Source organism: Lethenteron reissneri, chromosome 16 (assembly GCF_015708825.2).
Source record: "Lethenteron reissneri isolate LAM-NWPU_2019-01 chromosome 16, ASM1570882v1, whole genome shotgun sequence".
Lineage (NCBI taxonomy): Eukaryota > Metazoa > Chordata > Hyperoartia > Petromyzontiformes > Petromyzontidae > Lethenteron > Lethenteron reissneri.
The window spans coordinates 208,786-220,967 of NC_083794.1; the positions used below are offsets into that span (position 1 = coordinate 208,786).

At 47.7% G+C, this 12,182-nt stretch overlaps 1 pseudogene; it reads left to right on the forward strand.

Moving 5' to 3' along the window:
* Positions 1-235: 235 nt before the first annotated feature.
* LOC133343093 (ligand of Numb protein X 2-like) overlaps positions 236-12,182 on the forward strand; it is a 96,949-nt pseudogene continuing 85,002 nt past the window's right edge.

The window sequence follows — 12,182 nt, forward strand, 5'->3', positions numbered from 1 at the left end:
AGGGGGTGGTGGCCGAGTGACGACGTTCCGGCCTCACCCCCTCACCTGGTTGCGGAAGGTAGAGACCGCCCACCCACCCACTCACCCCACCAACCCACTCACCAACCTCCACCCACCCACCACCTCCACCTTCCCACACAGCCCCCCCCCCCGACCCTTCAAGGCAGCGGCACGACGTCCAGGGAGGTGGTGGCCCCCCTCTCTCTCTCTCTCCTTGTGAGCCAAGCCGCGGAACTCGTGGGGGGCCCCGCTGAGGGGGCAGGGGGCGTCGTGTTGCCTGTAGCGGTTGTGGTGGTAGTGGTGGTGGTGGTAGTGGTGGTGGTGGTAGTGGTGGTAGTGGTAGGGTGGTGGTGGTAGTGGTGGTGGTGGTAGGGGATAGATCGTCAAGACACCTCCACGGGCTGACTGACGACTTGGTGTCTCGACAAGGTGAGCTGCTGCTGTTGTTGTTGCTGCTGCTAATGTTGTTGCTGCTGTAGTTGTTGTTGCTGTAGTTGTTGTTGCTGCTTCTGCTGCTGTTGTTGCTGCTGTTCTTCTTAGTTAACCAACTTAACGCCTTACTAACTAACTTACTAACTAACCATAACTAACTTACTAACTAGCCATAACTAACTAACTCACCATAACTAACTAACTAGGCACCCATCTCTGCACGAGACGCGCGCGTGTCCGTGCACGCCGCTGCTGCGCGGAGACAAAGACAAAGATCCCCCGGGTAGCCTCGTCGTCGCTTGCGGGGCAAGTGCCGAGCAGCAGCCTGCTGCGCCTGTGAAGGCCGTGGGTGGTGGGGGGTGGTGGTGGTGATGGTGGTGTTGGGGTGGTGGTGGTGGTGTTGGGGTGATGGTGGTGTTGGGGTGGTGGTGGTGGGGGGTGGAGATGGTGGTGGTGGTGTTGGGGGGGTGGTGGTGGGTGATGTTGGGGGGGGGGGGTGGTAGTGGTGGTGTTGGGTGGTGGTGTTGGGTGGTGGTGGTGGTGTTGGGGGGGGTGATGGTGGTGATGGTGGTGGTCATGGTGGTGGTGGGTGGTGTTGGGAGGGTGGTGGTGTTGGGAGGGTGGTGGGTGGTGATGGTGGTGGGGGGGTGGTGTTGGGGGGTGGTGGTGGGTGGTGTTGGGGGGTGGTGGTGTTGTTGGGAGGGTGGTGATGGTGATGGTCATGGTGGTGGGTGGGTGGTGGTGGTGATGGTGGTGGTGGGTGGGTGGTGTTGGGGGGTGGTGGTGGTGTTGGGAGGGTGGTGGGTGGTGATGGTGGTGGGGGGGTGGTAGTGGGGTGGTGGACGTACATCACACACGCGTGTGTTGTTGACACGTGCATAGACGATGATGATGGTGGCCTACACTTACAGTGGCCCCAGCGTTATCTGTAGTCCGTCTTCGTGTTAGTTTTCCTGCCGGGGACGTCTCGCTGCCTCTCTCCATCTCTCTTTCTGTGTCTGTCTCTGTGCCTGTGAGCGTCTCTCCATCTCTCTTTCTGTGTCTGTCTCTGTGCCTGTGAGCGTCTCTCCATCTCTCTTTCTGTGTCTGTCTCTGTGCCTGTGAGCGTCTCTCCATCTCTCTTTCTGTGTCTGTCTCTGTGCCTGTGAGCGTCTCTCCATCTGCTCTTTCTGTGTCTGTCTCTGTGCCTGTGAGCGTCTCTCCATCTCTCTTTCTGTGTCTGTCTCTGTGCCTGTGAGCGTCTCTCCATCTCTCTTTCTGTGTCTGTCTCTGTGCCTGTGAGCGTCTCTCCATCTCTCTTTCTGTGTCTGTCTCTGTGCCTGTGAGCGTCTCTCCATCTCTCTGTCTGTGTCTGTCTCTGTGCCTGTGAGCGTCTCTCCATCTCTCTTTCTGTGTCTGTCTCTGTGCCTGTGAGCGTCTCTCCATCTCTCTGTCTGTGTCTGTCTCTGTGCCTGTGAGCGTCTCTCCATCTCTCTTTCTGTGTCTGTCTCTGTGCCTGTGAGCGTCTCTCCATCTGTCTTTCTGTGTCTGTCTCTGTGCCTGTGAGCGTCTCTCCATCTCTCTTTCTGTGTCTGTCTCTGTGCCTGTGAGCGTCTCTCCATCTGTCTTTCTGTGTCTGTCTCTGTGCCTGTGAGCGTCTCTCCATCTCTCTTTCTGTGTCTGTCTCTGTGCCTGTGAGCGTCTCTCCATCTCTCTTTCTGTGTCTGTCTCTGTGCCTGTGAGCGTCTCTCCATCTCTCTTTCTGTGTCTGTCTCTGTGCCTGTGAGCGTCTCTCCATCTCTCTGTCTGTGTCTGTCTCTGTGCCTGTGAGCGTCTCTCCATCTCTCTTTCTGTGTCTGTCTCTGTGCCTGTGAGCGTCTCTCCATCTCTCTTTCTGTGTCTGTCTCTGTGCCTGTGAGCGTCTCTCCATCTCTCTTTCTGTGTCTGTCTCTGTGCCTGTGAGCGTCTCTCCATCTCTCTTTCTGTGTCTGTCTCTGTGCCTGTGAGCGTCTCTCCATCTCTCTTTCTGTGTCTGTCTCTGTGCCTGTGAGCGTCTCTCCATCTCTATTTCTGTGTCTGTCTCTGTGCCTGTGAGCGTCTCTCCATCTCTATTTCTGTGTCTGTCTCTGTGCCTGTGAGCGTCTCTCCATCTCTCTGTCTGTGTCTGTCTCTGTGCCTGTGAGCGTCTCTCCATCTCTCTTTCTGTGTCTGTCTCTGTGCCTGTGAGCGTCTCTCGATCTCTCTGTCTGTGTCTGTCTCTGTGCCTGTGAGCGTCTCTCCATCTCTCTTTCTGTGTCTGTCTCTGTGCCTGTGCGCGTCTCTCCATCTCTCTGTCTGTGTCTGTCTCTGTGCCTGTGAGCGTCTCTCCATCTCTCTGTCTGTGTCTGTCTCTGTGCCTGTGAGCGTCTCTCCATCTCTCTTTCTGTGTCTGTCTCTGTGGCTGTGAGCGTCTCTCCATCTCTCTTTCTGTGTTTGTCTCTGTGCCTGTGAGCGTCTCTCCCGTGTCTGTCTGTCTGTCTCTGTACCGGTTTGTTTCTTGACAATGACGTTCTGTCACTAGGCCCCATTGTGTTTGTCCATCTGCCTTGGCACTTCTCTCTCTCTGTGTCAAGGCCGTCATTATAATATTCAAATATGCTCAAAATGTCCCCCCCTCCAATGTTTTGCTATAAAAAAGATTTCTGTTTATATGATTGTGGTTATGGTTGTACTTTATTGATCCCTAATCTCTGCCATTACATACAATGAAACAAGAAAAGGCAAAAAAGAAAAAAACAGCAATGTAATACAATATACTATTAGACATTATTGTAAAAAAGAAAATAAAAAATTCATCCCATGTGTTAGTGAATTTGGGGCGCCCCCCCAGAAAAAAAATCTAAATTTGAAAACGAATTTCCTGCCATTTCCTGCCCAAAATATTAAAAAAATCACTAACACAGAGGATGGACTTTTTTTCTTTTTTACAATAATGTCTAATAGTGTATTACATTACATTGCTTTGTTTTTGTTCATCTTTTCTTGTTTCATTATATGTAACGGCAGAGATTATGGATTACTAAACTACAACCATAACCACAATCATATAAACAGAAATCTATTTTATAGCAATATATTGGTGGGGGGGGCATTTTGAGCATATTTGAATATTGGGGATGTGTGTGTCCCCCCCAATATTTATTATAATTATGGCCTTTCTATACGGTATCTGTTTCATGTTTGTCCCCTGTGAGTGCCTCTGGACATCTCGTCCTGTGTGTGTGTGGCTTGTCTGAATGTCAACTCCTCGTGCTCGCCTCTCTGTCCCACTGAGTTATCGTCACTGGTCAGTCGGAAGACCTTCGGACATCTGTCACAGAGATCTTCTTCACAGCTCATTCGCTTCTCACAGCTTTCATCTGTCACACGCCTCTCTGAGTGAGTGTGTGTTTGTGTGAATAGTGAGCTCTGTAAACATCACCACTGGGGAGACAAAGGTGACCGGGCGTGGTGCTGGTCACCCCCCCCCCTCCCCCCATGTGCCGGCCTTCATATGTGCTCGCTAACAGCACTTGCCCCAACAGTCTGTTGAGGCTACACGGGGGATCTTTGTCTTTGTATGTACAGTAACACGTTGAGTAAAAGATTAACAGCATTTTTTATATCGGTGAGTAGAAAGAAAAAATAACATTGCCACGGCCAACTGGATTAGTTCATAAGTACAATACCCTATACTGTACACATAATTAATTACAGCGTGGTAATTGTGCTAAAGTGAGGTTTTGTAAATGGATATGTTTCAATGTCATGCGATAGAATGTGTACTAACTCCACTGCGGACTTCCTGGTGCAAGCTTTATTGAAGGTCTGTAAGCCGGAACCGTGAGCAGAAAACACTTTTACAGTGGCGTGGACTCCAGACGGTTCAGTGAGTGCATTGCCCTGCGTAGGTCAGTATCAGAGATAGGGCGCCACGGTGGCTAGGAGATGTTCACTACCTCACCTGGTGTGCAGGAGGTCGTGGGTTCGATCCAGACCCTGACACCTGTATATTTGGAGTTTGCGTGTTTCTCTCATCATCATCACGGTGGCTAGGAGATGTTCACTACCTCGCCTGGTGTGCAGGAGGTCGTGGGTTCGATCCTGAACCTGACGCCTGCTGCTGTATATTTGGAGTTTGCGTGTCTCTCATCATCACAATCATCACGGTGGCTAGGAGATGTTCACTACCTCGCCTGGTGTGCAGGAGGTCGTGGATTCAATCCCAATCCTGACGCCTGCTGTATATTTGGAGTTTGCGTGTCTCTCATCATCACAATCATCACGGTGGCTAGGAGATGTTAACTACCTCGCCTGGTGTGCAGGAGGTCGTGGGTTCAATCCCAATCCTGACGCCTGTTGTATATTTGGAATGTGCATCTCTCTCATCATCATCACGGTGGCTAGGAGATGTTAACTACCTCGCCTGGTGTGCAGGAGGTCGTGGGTTCGATCCTGAACCTGACACCTGCTGTATATTTGGAGTTTGCATCTCTCTCATCATCATCACCACGGTGGCTAGGAGATGTTCACTACCTCGCCTGGTGTGCAGGAGGTCGTGGGTTCGAACCTGACCCTGACGCCTGCTGTATATTTGGAGTTTGCACAATCATCACGGTGGCTAGGAGATGTTAACTACCTCGCCTGGTGTGCAGGAGGTCGTGGGTTCGATCCTGAACCTGACGCCTGCTGCTGTATATTTGGAGTTTGCGTGTCTCTCTCTCATCATCACAATCATCACGGTGGCTAGGAGATGTTAACTACCTCGCCTGGTGTGCAGGAGGTCGTGGGTTCGATCCCGACCCTGACGCCTGCTGTATATTTGGTGTTTGCGTGTCTCTCTCATCATCATCACGGTGGCTAGGAGATGTTAACTACCTCGCCTGGTGTGCAGGAGGTCGTGGGTTCGATCCTGAACCTGACACCTGTATATTTGGAGTTTGCGTGTTTCTCTCATCATCATCACGGTGGCTAGGAGATGTTCACTACCTCGCCTGGTGTGCAGGAGGTCGTGGGTTCAATCCCAATCCTGACGCCTGTTGTATATTTGGAATGTGCATCTCTCTCATCATCACAATCATCACGGTGGCTAGGAGATGTTAACTACCTCGCCTGGTGTGCAGGAGGTCGTGGATTCAATCCCAATCCTGATGCCTGCTGTATATTTGGAGTTTGCGTCTCTCACTCTCATCATCATCACGGTGGCTAGGAGATGTTAACTACCTCGCCTGGTATGCAGGAGGTAGTGGGTTCGATCCTGACCCTGACACCTGCTGTATATTTGGAGTTTACGTGTCTCTCTCATCATCATCACGGTGGCTATGAGATGTTAACTACCTCGCCTGGTGAGCAGGAGGTCGTGGGTTCGATCCTGAACCTGACGCCTGCTGCTGTATATTTGGAGTTTGCGTGTCTCTCATCATCACAATCATCACGGTGGCTAGGAGATGTTCACTACCTCGCCTGGTGTGCAGGAGGTCGTGGATTCAATCCCAATCCTGACGCCTGCTGTATATTTGGAGTTTGCGTGTCTCTCATCATCACAATCATCACGGTGGCTAGGAGATGTTAACTACCTCGCCTGGTATGCAGGAGGTCGTGGGTTCGATCCTGAACCTGACACCTGTATATTTGGAGTTTGCGTGTCTCTCTCATCATCATCACGGTGGCTAGGATATGTTCACTACCTCGCCTGGTGTGCAGGAGGTCGTGGGTTCGATCCTGACCTGACGCCTGCTGCTGTATATTTGGAGTTTGCGTATCTCTCTCTCATCATCATCACGGTGGCTAGGAGATGTTAACTACCTCGCCTGGTGTGCAGGAGGTCGTGGATTCAATCCCAATCCTGACGCCTGCTGTATATTTGGAGTTTGCGTGTCTCTCATCATCACAATCATCACGGGGGCTAGGAGATGTTAACTACCTTGCCTGGTAGGCAGGAGGTCGTATGTTCGATCCTGACCCTGACGCCTGCTGCTGTATATTTGGAGTTTGCGTGTCTCCCTCTCATCATTATCACGGTGGCTAGGAGATGTTAACTACCTCGCCTGGTTGGCAGGAGGTCGTGGATTCGATCCCGACCCTGACGTCTGCTGTATATTTGGACTTTGCGTGTCTCTCTCTCATCATCATCACGGTTGCTATGAGATGTTAACTACCTCGCCTGGTGTACAGGAGGTCGCGTGGATTTTTCTCCGGCTCCTGTTTTCCTCACGATATTTAGAATCAACGTGCATTTAAATAATCTGGCTGCTATGCATTTGTGGTGATCAGATCGCTTCTTAAAAAAGAGATATATAGCTCAGTGGGACTTACCTGGTAAACTACCATGTTTTATGGTTTTAGTTTATTCAGTGTTTGTACGGAAGTGAAATTCCTGCATCAATTTAGCGAGATTCGAATCCACAGCAATCGATTCTTTAATCCGTGTCGTGCTTTGGAGTCTTGTTCCCCTTTCATATGTGTGGGTTTCCCGAGGGTCTTCGCCCCCCTCCGTTTCCATCCCACACGAAGCCAAACTCACGAAAGGACATTGACCCAGACCGCCCCCCCCCCTGCTGAGATGCACAGTCTTGAGATGTGTGGCGTTTCCTCTGTAAATACTGTCAAGGAAATTATCACCGGACTGTCGTGTATTACAGTATTGTGGTTATTAGTAGTATTACTGGCTTGAGTGGGAAATGAGCAAAGTCAATCAACATTACCGTGTTATTAGTAGTGGTTTCTGTGCGAAATAAAAATTAGGATTTTTTTATTGGAGTCTTAGTGTTGTTGTATTTGAACCAAGGCCGTAGCCATGGAGTCAACATTGGGGGGACCAAATCTTCCAGGGGTCTGAGGGTCCCCCCCCAGAAAAATAAAATCTACATTTGAAAACTAATTTCCTGCGATTTCCTGCCTAAATATTACAAAATTCACTAACACATAGGATGGACTTTTTATTTATTTTTTACAATAATGTCTAATAGTGTATGTATTGTATTACATTGCTCTGTTTTTTTTATTTTTTTACCTTTTCTTGTTTCATTATATGTAATGGCAGAGATTGGGGATTAATAAAGTACAACCATAACCACAATCATATAAACAAAAATCTATTTTATAGCAATATATTGGGGGGGGGGGGGGGGACATTTTGAGCATATTTGAATATTGGCGGGGGGGGGGGGAATGTGTCCCCTCCAATATATTTTATAATTACAGCCTTGATCTGAACCATTCCGAGCGTGCATTGGGGCCGCGTAGTGAGGTCTGGCCAAACAACCTCAGTCACTGACACGGAATGGCGAGGTAGCATTCATCCAGCAGTTGATTCGTGTGTGTGGGAAATTACCAAAGCTACATTTTAAAAATGAAGTGCTATGTTCATGGCTTGTGTGGGAACACAGAACTGTACAGAATTTCCGGCGAGTTGTTCAAGATGCTTCTCGTCGTGACTCAATTAAAGTCACCGTGTGACATCATTCACAAGAATAGATTGCCACATGTCATCGTCGTCGTCGTCGCTGCCAGAATCCCAAATCTCAACCTCATCTTTTCCTCAACTACGTTGAAATTGTAATGTATTACTTACTGTTAGTAGCTCAGCTTATTGGAGAGTATATTTAGTATACTGATGATACTATGTAGTTTATACTTTAGTGTTTTTCACGTGGTTGTTTAGTAACTGCAGCTACATACTATTAACATTCCTTCCCTTTGTTAATGCTACCCCCATCCCCTCCCTTTGATGCTGCTAATCCTGCATAATGCACGGGCATAATATGACTTTGAAACCCCCCGCACACCTCCTACGCATTTCACAAGTACTACTAATCACATATCTGCATTTCCCATAAATATGCTAAATTCCTCTTGATATGCAAATTATTTTGTCAAGGCGCTCTTCTTCCCCCCTCCAACCCAGCTTCAATATACGCTCCAAGCTTGGTGGTGTTTCATTCTTCACCTGAGGACGGCTGCTTGCGTTGTGGCAGAAACGTCGTGAGAATTATTTTATTATGTTTTATTTTTATTATTTTATGACTTCCCTTCTACGTGACTTTACCGAAAGAACCAAGAAGATGAATCCCTGCAGTCACGAAAGCTTTAAATCGATAAAAAAAGAACAGTTTACACATAAGGTCCATTATTATAATGCAAAAAAAAGGTCTTCCTTTGCGAAGGGTAATGTTACTCAAGCTGGACTAAGCCGTTGTAGAGTTTTGAATATTTTTAGAGTTGGTGCTGTATTTGGGTTCACGTGAAGTGTTTCTGGACAACGTTCAGTTTTTTCCCACTTTCAGTTCACTCCAAGTAGGTCAACACTCGACTGTTTTTATGGCCCTCTTACTCTCTGCGAGGTGTGCAGTGGGTTAGGTGCAGTACTGGAATTCGCACACTGGACTATGAACCCACTCATTTCATTTCATTGTATTTGGTGTAACCCTGTGAGGCATGCGGCTCTTGACTCGGGTGCAACCGCAACAAAACAAAAACATGAACAAGAAACATCTTAAAGTGACTACACGCAACAGAAAAATCCAGGTAAAAACAGCAAAGTCTTCCAGAAAAAAAACACCGCATTTCAACGCTGTGTGCAAAAAATCCCAGTGGGATGCAACTCAAACAATAACAACCATAAGACAATGCAGATTAAAGTTATCAGGCTAACTCTGTACTACAACAAACAAACATGGCTAAACCAAAACGTTTTCAAAATCACCAAAATAAAGCTATAATAACAATGTAACAGTGATCATAGGAACTGTGATTGAAATGTAACAATAAACGATATTTACACAACATGTACGACCAAACTTTGTAGCCATAGCTGGCTGCATGAGTCACTCCATAACAGCTGGAGTATCAGTAGCAGAATCGAATTTTTTCAATACACCTTTAATGATCAGCACACTATAATCAAAACTCAAGACCATACTTTGCAGCGGTCATCCGGAATGATACATTTGATTTCCTGAGTTTGATTCCAGGCCTTTCCTAACATGAATGAAAAGCGATATTTTAACAGTTTTGCCAGGTAAGGCACACTAAGCTATACTGCTCGTTTTCAGAAGCTACCTGTCCAAAAAAATTATAGCAGCAGCCAAACCCTCTAAACGCGTGATGTTGATCATAAATGTGGTGGGAAAAACCGGAGGACCCGGAGAAAACCCCACGTGACCACGAGGAGAGATGCATGCAAACTCCAAATATAGAACAGGGATCAAGATGGAACCCACAACCTCCTGCATAGCAGGCGAGGTAGTGAACACTTGCCAGACGGCATGGGAAGGCCTTCATCCAGCAGTGGATTGACCATGGCTGCTGCTGCTGATGATGATGGTATACGCATACAACATATCGAGAGATTATTCAACTCATATTCTTGGTTCTTTCGGTAAAGTCACGTAGAAGGGAAATAATAAAAAATATTGTTTTATATTTATATTATTTTATAATAAAATAAATAAAATATTTTTTATATTTATATTATTTTATTATTTCCCTTCTACGTAACTTTACCGAAAGAACCAAGAATACGAATCCCTGCGGTCACGAAAGCTTTAAATCTAAATCATTCAACTCGTTTAAAAGACTGCGTGCACCGTATTGTCGTTAAACTCTTACAGAACAAGAATTATTTAATCAGCCCCCAAAGAGAAGCAATTAAATAGCTGAGCAGTGCCCCCAGAAGGCTATTTAGCTGGCGAGTTTGTGTTGTGTCCAGCTCCTCCTGTGTGTGTGTGTGCTGTTGACTCAGCCTCAAATGAGTACCTGGTGCAGTGTGTAGTAAACATCACCACTGGGGAGACAAAGGCGGTCGTGCGTGCTGCCCCCCCCCCCCCCACTCCTTGTGCCATTCCGGCCTTCATAGGTGCTACCCTGCTAACAGCACTTGTCGCAACAGTCTGAGGCTTCACGGGGGATCTTTGTCTTTGTGTGCTCAGTGTTCCATGTGTAGCATTCGAGTTGAAGCTGTTTACATTGCTAACAAAGGCCCTGTGAGGTTGCATGGGATTGGTTTCTGTGACTTGTTGTGTGCTACACCTGTTGCCCAAGGAGACACGTGGCTGTGTTTCAACATCCGGCTCCGCACAGGTGACCACCACCACCACGAGTCAGATTGTGAATGTGTCTTTCTACTGGAGGAATCCGATGAGCTGTAAAGTTCTTGATCACAGATGTCCATTCGGGGCGGGTCAGGACATCACAACAGCAAACGATACAAAAGCACGATCGGAGTGCAAAGTTAAGGAAAGGTAGGGCAGTGGGTGAATACATATTTTACTGCAATACAATAATGACAGCTGGCAACAGCAGTGAATTATTTCACCAGGAAAGCATCGCCGAGTCATAATAAATCTTGTCAGGAGTGTCTCCGTCATTGATGGAATGTTCGAGCAATTCCGTGAGTCTTTGGCCTCGTGTGGGAGGATGCCAGGAGGACCCCGTAGACAAACCACGTGTGCGAGGGAGTGAACGTCAACGCTGCCCCATGCCTGGCCCCTTCACAAGCCCACGCCTGCTTCACAGCATCTGACAAATCTCTGCTAGTCGCCCATCGCGAGTATTAACCATGCTCAATTGTGCTTTGTCCACGGAGAGATCAGACAAGATCCAACACATGTAAGGTGAATTCATCGTCAGTAAATTGAAGACTTGAAAGATATATTTAAAATTACCTAATTTTTACGGGGGATTATAAGAGTTGTTTAACTTCGTTTGGAGCCTGTTACATACCATATATCAAATGCATTCTTAAAATGACTGTGCTTAGTTCCAATAAACATAGTCTTGCTGAAGGAATTTTTTTCTATACATACACATATATATAGTTTAATTGCATTGTTCACAAATAAGAAACTCTCACAAACACACAAACTCGCCAGCTATTACTTGCTTCTCTTTGGAGGCTGATTAATTATGTCTTGTTTTGTAAGAGTTGAAGAGGTCATTGAAGAGACCTATGGACCTCGGTCGTGCGGTACCGGATCGTCGCTCTGTGATGTCCACGTCGGGGACAATTCTTTAATTTCGGTTGATGTTTCTCATCTTCCTGTGAGAGTTATGGAAGGGCATTCCTTCGTTTCGTGATTTGACGTAAAGCAGGCCTGGAATATGAAAACACACGATAGCATCGGAGGCCACTCCATGCGGCTATCTTTTGCAGGCTCTGCAGTACATTTCAAAGACAGTGATGAGCCGTGAACTTTTTCCCTTGCGCCACAGATGAGACGCACTTTTGCCCGCGGTGTTGTGTGTTTCACCCGAGAGTGGTGTCTACGAACCTGGCCACGAAAGTTCGATTCCCGTTCACGGCCAACACCGGTGACCTTCCCCCGCACCTCCGATTAGCACGGTTGGCTATGTACGCTGCTAAAGAAGTTTAACATACATACACAGTGATGATTATCTGAACTGGTCACTGGCCTCCCCTAGGTCGACTCAGCCTCAGACGATTACCTCGTGTGATGTGTACACATCGCCGCTAAGGAGACGGCCGGGCGTGGTGTTGGCCACTCACCCCCCTCGTGTGCCACAGTGCCGGCCTTCATGGAAGCTCGCCTAACAGCACTTGCCCCAAAGGTCCGTTAAGACTGTACGGGGCGATATTTGTCTTTTTGTTTCAGTCGAGTTTGTACCTGGGGGCATTGGTTTGAAACGCTCGTGTTATCTCTCGAGAAAAATGTGGCGTTGCCAGGTCACGATGAAGTTCAGGCAGTGGCAGAGCACTGAAGCGGTGGATGGACGGGTACAAACGTCGCGCCTGT